At 36.1% G+C, this 12500-nt stretch overlaps 1 protein-coding gene across 3 annotated transcripts in view; it reads left to right on the forward strand.

Annotated features, from left to right (window-relative positions):
* The window catches only part of LOC135213205 (sphingomyelin phosphodiesterase-like), a 152604-nt gene that overhangs the window by 35952 nt on the left and 104152 nt on the right, over positions 1-12500 (forward strand). The window contains exon 2 of one of the 3 annotated variants that reach the window (XM_064247200.1): positions 9410-9573. The exons of the other annotated variants lie outside the window; for them this stretch is intronic. The gene's annotated coding sequence lies outside the window, so the exon portion shown is untranslated. The remainder of the gene's footprint in view (positions 1-9409; positions 9574-12500) is intronic. 3 annotated transcript variants of the gene reach the window in all.

The raw sequence follows: 12500 nt of genomic DNA on the forward strand, positions 1-12500 counted from the left end.
TCTCTCTCTCTCTCAGGAAGGGGCCGTAACATCGTCTTGCAAGGAAGCATGCAGTCTCATTGCAGTCGCGTGCGTGACTCGTGGGATGTGTTGTATGTGTAATTGCACTTGCCTACACAAATGATACACTTAGCTCGTGTTTTTCTCTGTGTTGTCGATATATATATATATTATATATATATATATAATATGTATGTATATATATATATATATATGTATATATATATATATATATATATATATATATGTATGTAAATGTACACATATGTATATAATATATATATGTGTATATGTAAATAAATTCTTCTGTTGAAACAGGATACGTCTCAAGTATAAAAGACCCATTAAAACACTCTGGTGTAAAGCTAAAGATTATATTTCATTGGACCAACTTCCACCCTTTTCAAGTAGTGTATTTACGTATATATGTATATATATATATACACAAGTGCATGTGTGTGTGTAGATTATACTGCGTAATCGTATACAGTATCAGGTAGGACTGCGCATTCTTGCAAAGTTAATATATTTTACTGGCTCGTATGCAGTCTTATTCTTCCTGAATATATTGTGTGTGGAAATATTGATTATATTGCAGAGAAGTCAATTGGCATTAAAAAGTGTAATACTGGATATGGCGTATATTTACTTGTTAAAATAATAATAATAATAATAATAATAATAATAATAATAATAATAATAATAATAATAATAACAGAGATTAACAGAAACATTTCAGATACTGTAAACTTTTCGTCTGTAACACGCCCGAGTGACCAAGTACTGTTGTCGTCAGCCCTTCATTGAAACGAGGAAGAGACAGGGTGTACTATGTGTGTGTGTGTGTGTGTGTGCGTATGTCTGCCATGAGATAAACACCATCTAAACGCCGTTTGTATGTGTTTGTGCGCGCGCACGAGCGGGCCGCACACGTAGTATGTCTTTTAAGCAGTACTTTCACCAGGGAAGTGAGAGAGAGATATGTTTATGTCTCAGGTTGGTGAAGGAGACAGAGAGAGAGAGAGAGAGAGAGAGAGAGAGGATGAAGTTACAACACTTAATGGCATATAGTCGGCGAGTGGTTGTCGGCAGTCACTTGTGTGTGTGTGTGTGTGTGTGTGTGTGTGTGTGTCCATCTTCCACGTCCGTTGTCTTATGCTCGTGAATTCACTCACGTGTGGAGAGTTTTGTCTCAAGGGAGAGAGAGAGAGAGAGACTTACTCCTCCTCCCCTCCTCCTCTTCTTCTTCGTTTAGCTTTAGACCGTAGTCTTGCAGCGCCTGTTATAGTGCAAATTCAGTCAGCCGTTCCGTTATTCAAGACTGTTTTGATTCATGTTATCCGCCGATGGGAATGGTAGAGAAATTCTCTCTCTCTCTCTCTCTCTCTCTCTCTCTCTCTCTCTCTCTCTCTCTCTCTCTCAGCTACTGCAGAATATCCTGTGTCTTGTCATCCAATGCTCCTTTCCTTTAGGGGAGGTAGGTTGGCCATACCGATTACTTTTTATCTTAAAAAGTCTCCAGCCTCTCTCTCTCTCTCTCTCTCTCTCTCTCTCTCTCTCTCTCTCTCTCTCTCTCATTGGCATCCGTAAATAGGGACCTTAATCCTTCAGCAGTTTCAATATCTGCCCCTTTTCCTCAAGTTTCCAAACATGAAGCTTTCCGTCTATTAAAACACCGTTTATGGCTTCTTAGTTTGACTGCTTCAATTCCGTCATAGACAAATCTACATTTGTGTTCATTGTATTGGTATAAATTGCGATTATTAATTCCATCTTTTCTTCAGTGCCAATTTACAGACCTCGTTCCCTGATAATTTGGCTTTTGGTACGTACACCTTCTTGTGTGAATTCTCAGCTTCTGGAATTGGCTGTAAAACTCATGACTTGTAACAGGATATGGGTGTGTCATCTTTTCCCTGTAAGTGGGTAGTGCCTGTCAGTACACTTCAGTTGGTGAACTCTAGGCATTACTTAAGGTTCTTTGCAGCGTCCCTTCGGCCCGAAGATGCCACTTCTTTCATTCCTTTTACTGTACCATCCTTCATATTCTTTCTTCCTTTTGGCTTTCCACTTTCTCTTTACAATTGTCTCATAGTGCAACTGTTTTGAGGTTTTCTCCTGTTACACCTTTAAGGCCTTTTTACTGTCGATTTCCTTTTCGGCGCAGAATAACCTCAAAGGTCCCAGCGCTTGACCTTTGGCCTAAATCTATATTCCAGTGACATTTCTCTGTCTTGAAGTATGCTTTTGGCAGAAATATGATTATGCTTTTGACCTAAAAATAAACGTATATTGGCATGCATATCTCGTCCAATCCCGCACTTGCTTTATAATAAATATATTATATATATATATATTATATATATATATATATATATATATATATATATATATAAATTTCCTGTGGAATTTGTTCAGGCTTCCTATATTCTTCAACATCCCGTTGTTGTGCTCGAAAAGCGAAAAAGGTGAATGTTGTTTTCCCCTCAGCTGAGTGTTGCGTCATCACAAGAATTGCGTCAATGCGCGTGAAATATTAATTTGTTGATATGAGTGATACGGCGTAAAACTCGCTCCATTGTGTCCAACACAAGAATGGCATTGGAGGAAGTAAGGAAGGTTTATCTGGTAAGATAGCGCGTTCAGGAAGTTGACATTTTGTTTACAGGAATATGTACTCTACTTGCATCATTTGGTCTGTTGGGGAGGATAGAGCCGTTCAAGCATCACTGGAGCTTCTTTACAGCTTCTAGCTGCAACCCCTTTATTCCCTTCACTGTACCTCCCCTCATATTCTCTTTCTCCCATCTTACTCTCCGCCTTCTCGTATCAATTGTTTCATAATGCAACTGCTTTGAGGTTTTCCTCCAGTTACGCCTTTCAAACCTTTCAACTCTCTGTTTCCCTTTCAGCTCTGATTGATCTCATAGATCCCAGTGCTTGGCCTTTGGCCTAAATTTGATGTTCTATTCCTCGTTGTGTCATTTCGATGACGCAAAGTTTTGGGTAAAAAAAAAAAATGGAAAAATAAAAATTGACTTTTGCGTTGGTCTGTGCATCTTGACGTCGGTCAGTGACAAATAATAATACTAAAAAAAAAAAAAAAAGAAAGAAATAATAGTAATAATAATATTAGCGGTCAAAGCCGGGTTTTGAAAGAGAAATCTGTTTGTAAGGAAGGCGTGGGTGAGATGCGGAAACAATATCCTGCCGCCGGTTGGAAATCGGTGATATGTCAATAAGGAAACTCGATTTGAAGTTAGACTTTCTTTCTTTTGAATATTTATAGAAGTTGTGTTAGAGGAATTATAGCGTTTATGAGGTTATCTTTTGCAGGATTTAAAGTCTTGAGTTCGTTAGAAATTCATCTCCTTATGTGGCAACAAAGTTAGCTTACTAGAGGGATGAAACTGCATTTTGCCGAGGGTGAAAATGAAATTTAAGACTGTAAGAAAAAAAAAAAAAAAATATATATATATATATATATGTGTGTGTGTGTGTGTGTGTGTGTATGTATGTATCCTTGATCCTCTTTCCTTACCTATTTTGGTTTAAAGAACACACCGCCCAGATTAATAAACTGTAACCCCGCCCCCTCTTTCTGTGTTTGTATATAAAGGCCTGTCAACTTCTTCTATATTCAGTTTGAACTTGAAAATGTAGAATATACTACGAAAGTACTTGTTCTATCGTTCCAAGTTCCTGTTTCACTTACCTTTCTACCGTGGATTTAAAATATATATATATATATATATATATATATATATATATATATATTGTATGTATATATATTAGATTTAGATTTAGATTTATCTTCCCGCCACTGGCCAGTGGCATAAGGCTGATACAGTTTCTCTCCATCTGTCTCTATCCCGAGCCATTTCCCTCGCTTCCTCTAAGTTTTTGGATTTCATCCTCAAGATCCCTGACAATTATGTCTATCCACCTCGTTCTTGGTCTACCCAGCGGTCTTCTTCCTATTTGTACTGCTCTCAGTGCTCTCCTGGGGTCTCTATTCTCTTCCATCCTCTCAACATGTCCAAACCATTTCAGCCTTCCCCTCTTCAACCTGGTACTGACTGGCCTTTGCCTCAATCTCACCCTGATGTCTTCATTTCTAACATAATCATCCCATTTAATGCCAAGTATTCTTCTCAGCAGCTTCATCTCAAAAGCATCCAACCTTTTCTCCTCTGTTCTGGTCAGTGCCCAGGTGGACGAGCCATACATCAGGACTGGTAGTACTACTGCATTGAATATTCTCATCTTAGTTCTCAAGCTGATTTCATGCCTCGACCAAACGTTTTTTTCTCAGAACCTCAAAAGCTCTTGCTGCTCCTAGTTTATTTCTTCCTTTGTATATCTTCAATTTGCCTCCCGTCCTGCTGTTACCACACTTTCCCAAGAATAAACAAACTTCTCAACTTGCTTGAGTTCCTGTCCTCTGATTGTCATAATCCTCCATGTGCACCCAATCATCATCCTTACTCACAACCATGATCTCGCTCTTCTTTGTGCTGATGTTCAAGCCAAAATTCTGTGTCTCTGTCTCCATCCTCATTACCATACCTACCAGCACAGCCACGTATCAGCAACCAACGCAACATCATCAGCAAAGTCCAAATCCATAAAAACTTCTCCACCAATACTAGCCCCTCTGTTTTCATTCTCCATCACTCTTCTCATTATATGGTCAAATATATACATTAAACAAGGTGGGTGACATAACACATCCCTGTCTTAGCCCACTTTCCAACTGGGAACCATTCACTTTGCTGTCCATCCAGCTGTACACAGCTGCACACTCCTTGGTACCAGTTCTTTAGTATCCTTATCACTTTCAGTGGTATACCATAGTGTTCTGCCACTCTCCACATTCCATCTCTCCATACTGAATCATACGCTTTCTCCAAGTCTATAAAAGCACAGAATATTGGCTTTGCATACTCCCATCTCTTCTCAATTATCTGTCTTAAGGTGAAATTTGATCCACTGTTGACCTTCCACTTCTAAAACCACACTGCTGTTCTCTAAGTTTCTCTTCTACTATAGGTCTTATTCTGTTAAGTATTACTCTCATGAATATCTTCCCTGGGACTGACAGTAAACTTATGCCCCGATAGTTACCACACTCCCTTTTGCTTCCCTTATTTTTATTATATATGGTATCATAATGCCTTTTTTTCCCAATCACTTTGGTACCACCTCTGTTCTCCAAACTATGCTACAAACAACTCTTAATGCCTCTATCATCCTTCGTCCTCCTGCTTTTAGCATCTCTGCAGTTATCCCGCACACGCCAGCAGTTTTTTTCCATTTTTTACAGATTTTAAGGCCTCTTTCACTCTCTTCTGCACTAATGTCTTCTTCTTGTACCTCCAGGGCCTCGTTTAAATCTGCAATGCACTCATCCCTACCGGTAGTATCAACATTTAGGAGTCTTTCAAAATACCTTGCAAACAGATTCCTTTTCTCCATTTCGTCTGTGACCAAGTTCCCATCTTCATCCAACATATATAAATGGAGAGAGACCTTACCTTACCTTACAGACCTTACAGTTCGTTCGGGTTGCCCCAGGTCCTTCAGTGTGAGGCACCTCTAATGTCTACCAGAGAGTTGCTAGTACATCTTCCGGTATATTTTGCATCTTCCAATCTTGGATGGTCTGGGATGCAGTTTAGATATTTGTCGAGCTTATTCTTAAACACATCTACGCTCACTCCTGATATATTCCTCAGATGAGCTGGCAACGCATTGAATAGACGCTGCATTATCGATGCTGGTGCGTAGTGGATTAATGTCCTGTGTGCTTTCCTTATTTTTCCTGGTATAGTTTTGGGCACTATTAATCTACCTCTGCTTGCTCTTTCTGATATTTTTAGTTCCATGATGTTTTCTGCTATTCCTTCTATCTGTTTCCATGCCTGAATTATCATGTAGCGTTCTCTTCTCCTTTCTAGACTATATAATTGTAAGGATTGTAGTCTTTCCCAGTAGTCAAGGTCCTTAACTTCTTCTATTCTAGCTGTAAAGGACCTTTGTACACACACTATTTGTGCAATATCCTTTTGATAGTGTGGGTACCATATCATATTGCAATATTCAAGTGGACTACGAACATATGTTTTATAAAGCATAATCATGTGTTCAGCTTTTCTTGTTTGGAAGTGCCGTAACAACATTCCCATTTTTGCTTTACATTTTGCCAACAGAATTGCTATTTGATCATTGCATAACATGTTCCTATTCATCATCACACCAAGGTCTTTAACTGCTTCCTTATTTGTGATTGTCTCATTATTAGGTCCCCTATATGCATATAGCTTTCCTTCTCTGTCTCCATAATTTATTGATTTAAATTTATCAGAGTTGAATACCATCCTATTTACCTCTGCCCAATCATATACTTTGTTAAGGTCTCTTTGTAGAGCGTTCCTACCTTCATCACAAGTAATTTCTCTACTTATTCTTGTGTCATCTGCGAAACTACTCACTACCGAATCCTTAACATTACTGTCTATGTCTGCAATCATAATAATAAACAGTAATGCAGCTAACACCGTACCTTGCGGCACACCGGATATTACCTTGGCTTCATCCGATTTCTCCTCGTTTGAAATAACTATCTGTTTTCTGTTGTGTAAAAATTCTTTTAACCATCTTCCTACTTTATCCACGATATTGTGTTTTCTAATTTTCTTCGCTAATATATTATGGTCTACCTTGTCAAAAGCTTTTGCAAAGTCTAGATAAACCACATCTGTTTCATTTCCGCTTTTCATATTTTTGAATATGTTCTCACGGTGGACTAACAGTTGGGTTTGTGTACTTTTTCCGGGTATGAAACCATGTTGTCCTATATTAAACAAATTATTTTTTATTAAATGTTTCATAATATTTTTCTTCATTACCCTTTCATACACTTTCATAATATGTGATGTTAGACTCACAGGCCTATAATTACTTGCCTCTAGTCTTGATCCACTTTTGAAAGTAGGGGTAATATGTGCTAATTTGTGCTCATCATAAATCTTGCCTGTATCTACACTTTGTCTTTATAATATTGCAAGTGGCTTTGCGATAGAATGAACTACTTTCTTTAACAAAATAGCAGGAACTCCATCAGGCCCTGCTGCAGCTCCATTTTTAATTTCATTAATAGCCTGCACAATATCAGCTTCATTAATATCTATGTCAGCTAAATATTCACTATTTTCATCCCTTACTTCTATATCATTATCTTCAATTATCTATTTCTAGGGGTGAATTCTCTCTTATATCGTTCTGCCAATATGATTGCAAAATTTTCTTTTTTTCATTCGTTGATCTCCCTTCAATTCTTAGAGGGCCTATTTCTATTCTTCTTTTATTCATCTTCTTCGCGTATGAGTATAATAGTTTGGGGTTTGCTTGATATTTTAATAGGGTTTTTTCTTCCAAGTCCACCCGTTTTTCATTTTCTTTTGATTGTATAATCTTTTGTTCTGCATTTTTCTATCTTACTTTTTAGTTCTATAACTTTCCATGCATTTTTTTTCTTTTGCAAGACCTTTTTTCCACTTTCTGATTTTCTTTTCTGAACAAGATTCTTCTGTCTCTTGGTATGCATGACTGATGTTTTACTTTTCTTCGGTATATATTTATCCACTATTTTCTCTAATATTTTATATAATATCTCCGTATTTACCCTTATGTCATCACTTACGAGAGAGAGAGAGAGAGAGGAGAGAGAGAGAGAGAGAGAGAGAGAGAGAGAGAGAGAGAGCCTCACTGGTCCCCAATGGTAGGGATGGCATATACACGCACCTTACCTAAAAAACCTTACCAGAAAAACCCTGCATTTAATGGTCAGTAGTATATTTCAAGGTGAAGAAGGAGACTTTCGTAACCCGAGGATTAGTATTTCCTTTATCCTTTCTCTTTTTGGGGGACCTGGTGACCAATTGAATTGCTCTGTGTTGGGAACGCAGGGCAAAGGACCTTCCACCTGGTTTCTGAAAGGTCTGTTGGGAATCCCTGATTACAGGAAATGTTTGCATCCTGCGGCTTGCTGAATTGATAACGTAGAGCTCTGTGTACTTCTTGAGCATACCGTGCTTGTGTGTGTGTGTATATATATATATATATATATATATATATATATATATATATATATATATACATATATATATATATATATATATATATATACATATATACACACACACACACGACTGGTAAAAATGTCCTATTACAACAGAATTCCATCTAAGAAAATGAGCCCATACAAACGCCAAAATATAGAAAAGTAAGTACATATATTTTGGCGTTTTTATGGTCTCCTATTATTAGATACACACACACACACACACACACACACATTATATAATATATATATATATATATATATATATAGTATATATATATATATATATATATGTGTGTGTGTGTGTGTGTGTGTGTGTGTGTGTGTGTGTGTGTGTGTGCATGCGTGTTCAAAAGCATGGAGCATCGTGAGGTTTAAAAGTCTCTGTAGCTATTACTTACACACTTCCACACTCACTCTCACTGTCACACACACACACACACACACACACACACACACACAAGTAAAATTAACCGCTTCCTGCTCTTGTCTCCCGTGAGTCGAACGCTCAGGCAGGCAGAGTGCATTAGTGACTGGACGTCTTTTTATACTGATATTCATTAAATATTTTACGACCAGTTTTATGGTCCCGACAGTATTTAGGTTTTGCGCCGTCCACTTCAATCTCATAATTAATATCACTTTTGTTTATACTATCATTTAACATTTCTCTGGTAATAAACTCCCAATTATTACTATGTGGCATTTAGATTTTTGTGCTAATTCGCGTAGGTCTTGAAAGTGTCACTTGGCATTTTTGCCATAACGTGACTGTCTCTTAGAAAGCGGTTATTTCTGTAGGTTGTACTGTGTGTGTGTGTATTCATATTATATATGTGTATATATATATATATATATATATATATATATATTTATATATATATATATATATATATATATATATATATATATATATATATATATATATATATATATATATATATATATATATATATATATATTTATATATTTATATTTATATTTACATTACTTTTCTGACTACTACCTTCATGATAACACCTAAAATAGCGGAAGTATTAAAACTGCTTGCCTCTTATATGTAAAAAAATATAGTTTTCTTTACTAGTGTAAGTCGCTCTTGTGTCTGCCTAACTAATTACGTTGAAAATCCAGATATTTTCTCCTTTTAATTCTTTATGCAATAAAAAATCAATCTAATTTATCTTATGCTTCTTCGTTACTCTAGTCTCGTAAATTGTACGCTTACAATTGTGTGTTTCGCCTCTCTACCGAGAATTTTGAAGATGGTATGGTTTGTTTCAGAATAACTTGGCCTTATGCCAGCGTGGGCTCTTGTCTCACGGTGGTCCAGAAGCATATTAAGGTAGCAAAAGATATAAGGAAGCCTAGCGTGAACCAATGGTTTCAACCTTCATCGGAAACCGTTGGCGTGAATATAAAATCTTCCGAGTGATTTCAATGCAAGCGTAAGTAGTGACCTTGGTATACATTACTGTGCTCTCGTCTCATATGAAGGCAGTGCAACTAAGCTTTAGTTCAGTGTTTGTCAATTAATCCCAGTAATCACGAGGAGAGAGAGAGAGAGAGAGAGCCACAGCTACTCTTGACCGTGAATTTTACTGATATGCTGAAGGTCGGATTAGTTCATTTTCCGGAAATTCTTAATTTGGGAGAAGAAACCGGTTTCGTTTATCTTAATACGTGCTTTGGCTTTTCCATTTGATAACTGGGCTTACGTATTACAGACCTTGAGCAATTATAAATGAGTCTCTCTCTCTCTCTCTCTCTCTCTCTCTCTCTCTCTCTCTCTCTCTCTCTCTCTCTCTCTCTCTCTCGGAGAAAATTGCAGATTCAGACACAAAATTAATAATTATGATGAAGGAAGATCAAATATTATGGAAAAGTTGGATTTTTTAATGTCAGAATTTCTGGAAATGAAAAAAAGAACAACATACCAGAACAGGAAAGAGACATGGGAAAAATCCTTATTACTATCAGTATTAAATGAAGGAGAAAACACGCAAACCATCATAGTGATGAATGCGCAGGGTTTTAGTTACGAGTAACTCAAAAAGAAAATAGAGTACTTAGAAGAACTAACCCAAAATGAAAAGAAAATAGATATAATGAATATAAGTGAAACCTGGTATTCCCAAGAGACTGGGAATGATGATCAAATAAAAGGGTTCCAAACTTATAGATCAGATAGAAAAAATAGGAATCAAGGGGGAACCGCAATATATGGGAAAGACAAAAAACAAGGAAAAATATATAGAATATAGTAACTCAGAATGTGAACTAATAGCGGTAGAATTTGAATCTGAAAATTGATGAACATAGTAATATAGAGCCTCCTAATACTAAAGAGTTTGACATAATAATTGAAATTGGATGATATATGTAGAAATCACAAGGACTGGACTATCTCCTATCTGGTGACTTCAACTTTCCTTTCGTAGAATGGAAAGAACGAATAGGAGATTGTGGTTGTACTTATACATATAAAAAAGAGAGTAATAGTAGTGCAGAAGATAAGAGGCAATTTGAAAAGCTATTAGATATGCTACTAGAATACAACATTCAACAAATAAATCACCTGCCAACAAGAAAGGAAAATACTTTAGACCTAGTATTTGTGAACGAGATGAATTATGTTAAAGAAATAATAGTTTATAATGCGAGTATTTCAGACCATAATGTCATAGAATTAACAGTTCATTCCAAAGCAAGTGAAAATAGAGATAAGCAAGAAATGAAAAAAGTGGGAAGGATATGGAAAATACAACTTCTACAGTAAAAATATAAATGGTCAGAAATTATGAAGAATTAAACAAAGATTGGGATAACATTTTCGTAAGTGATGGACATAAGGGTAAATACGGAGATATTATATAAAATATTGGAGATAATAGTGGAAAATATATACCGAAGAAGAAAAGTAAACATCATTCATGCATACCAAGAGACAGAAGGATCTTGTTCCAGAAAATCAGAAAGTGGAAAAAAGGTCTTGCAAAGTAAAAAATGCATGGAAAGTTATAGAACTAAAAAGTAAGATAGAAAATGCAGAACAAAAGATTATACAATCAAAAGAAAATGAAAAACGGGACTTGGAAGAAAAAACCCTATTAAATATCAAGCAAAACCCCAAACTATTATACTCATATGCGAAGAAGATGAATAAAAGAAGAATAGAAATAGGCCCTCTGAGAATTGAAGGGAGATTAACGAATGAAAAAAAAGGAAATTTGCAACATACTGGCAGAACGATATAAGAGAGAATTCACCCCTAGAATAGATAATGAAGATAATGATATAGAAGTAAGGGATGAAAATAGTGAATATTTAGCTGACATAGATATTAATGAAGCTGATATTGTGCAGGCTATTAATGAAATTAAAAATGGAGCTGCTGCAGGGCCTGATGGAATTCCTGCTATTTTGTTAAAGAAAGTAGTTCATTCTATCGCAAAGCCACTTGCAATATTATTAAGACAAAGTGTAGATACAGGCAAGATATATGATGAGCACAAATTAGCATATATTACCCCTACTTTCAAAAGTGGATCAAGACTAGAGGCAAGTAATTTATAGGCCTGTGAGTCTAACATCACATATTATGAAAGTGTATGAAAGGGTAATGAGAAAAATATTATGAAACATTTAATAAAAAATAATTTGTTTTAATAAAGGACAACATGGTTTCGTACCCGGACCCAAAAAGTACACAAACCCAACTGTTAGTCCACCGTGAAAACATATTCAAAAATATGAAAAGCGGAAATGAAACAGATGTGGTTTATTTAGACTTTGCAAAAGCTTTTGATAAAGTAGACCATAATATATTAGCGAAGAAAATTAGAAAAACACAATATCGTGGATAAAGTAGGAAGATGGTTAAAAGAATTTTTACACAACAGAAAACAGATAGTTATTGCAAACGACGAGAAAACTACGGATGAAGCCAAGGTAATATCCGGTGTGCCGCACAAGGTACGGTGTTAGCTGCAATATTGTTTGTTATTATGATTGAAGACATAGACAATAATGTTAAAGATTCGGTAGTGAGTAGTTTCGCAGATGACACAAGAATAAGTAGAGAAATTACTTGTGATGAAGATAGGAACGCTCTACAAAGAGACCTTAACAAAGTATATGATTGGGCAGAGGTAAATAGGATGGTATTTAACTCTGATAAATTTGAATCATAAATTATGGAGACAGAGAAAGAAAGCTATATGCATATAAGGGACCTAATAATGAGACCATCACAAATAAGGAAGCAGTTAAAGACCTTGGTGTGATGATGAATAGGAACATGTTTATGCAATGATCAAATAGCAACTCTGTTGGCAAAATGTAAAGCAAAAATGGGAATGTTGTTACGGCACTT

This window comes from Macrobrachium nipponense, chromosome 19, assembly GCF_015104395.2.
Source record: "Macrobrachium nipponense isolate FS-2020 chromosome 19, ASM1510439v2, whole genome shotgun sequence".
NCBI lineage: Eukaryota > Metazoa > Arthropoda > Malacostraca > Decapoda > Palaemonidae > Macrobrachium > Macrobrachium nipponense.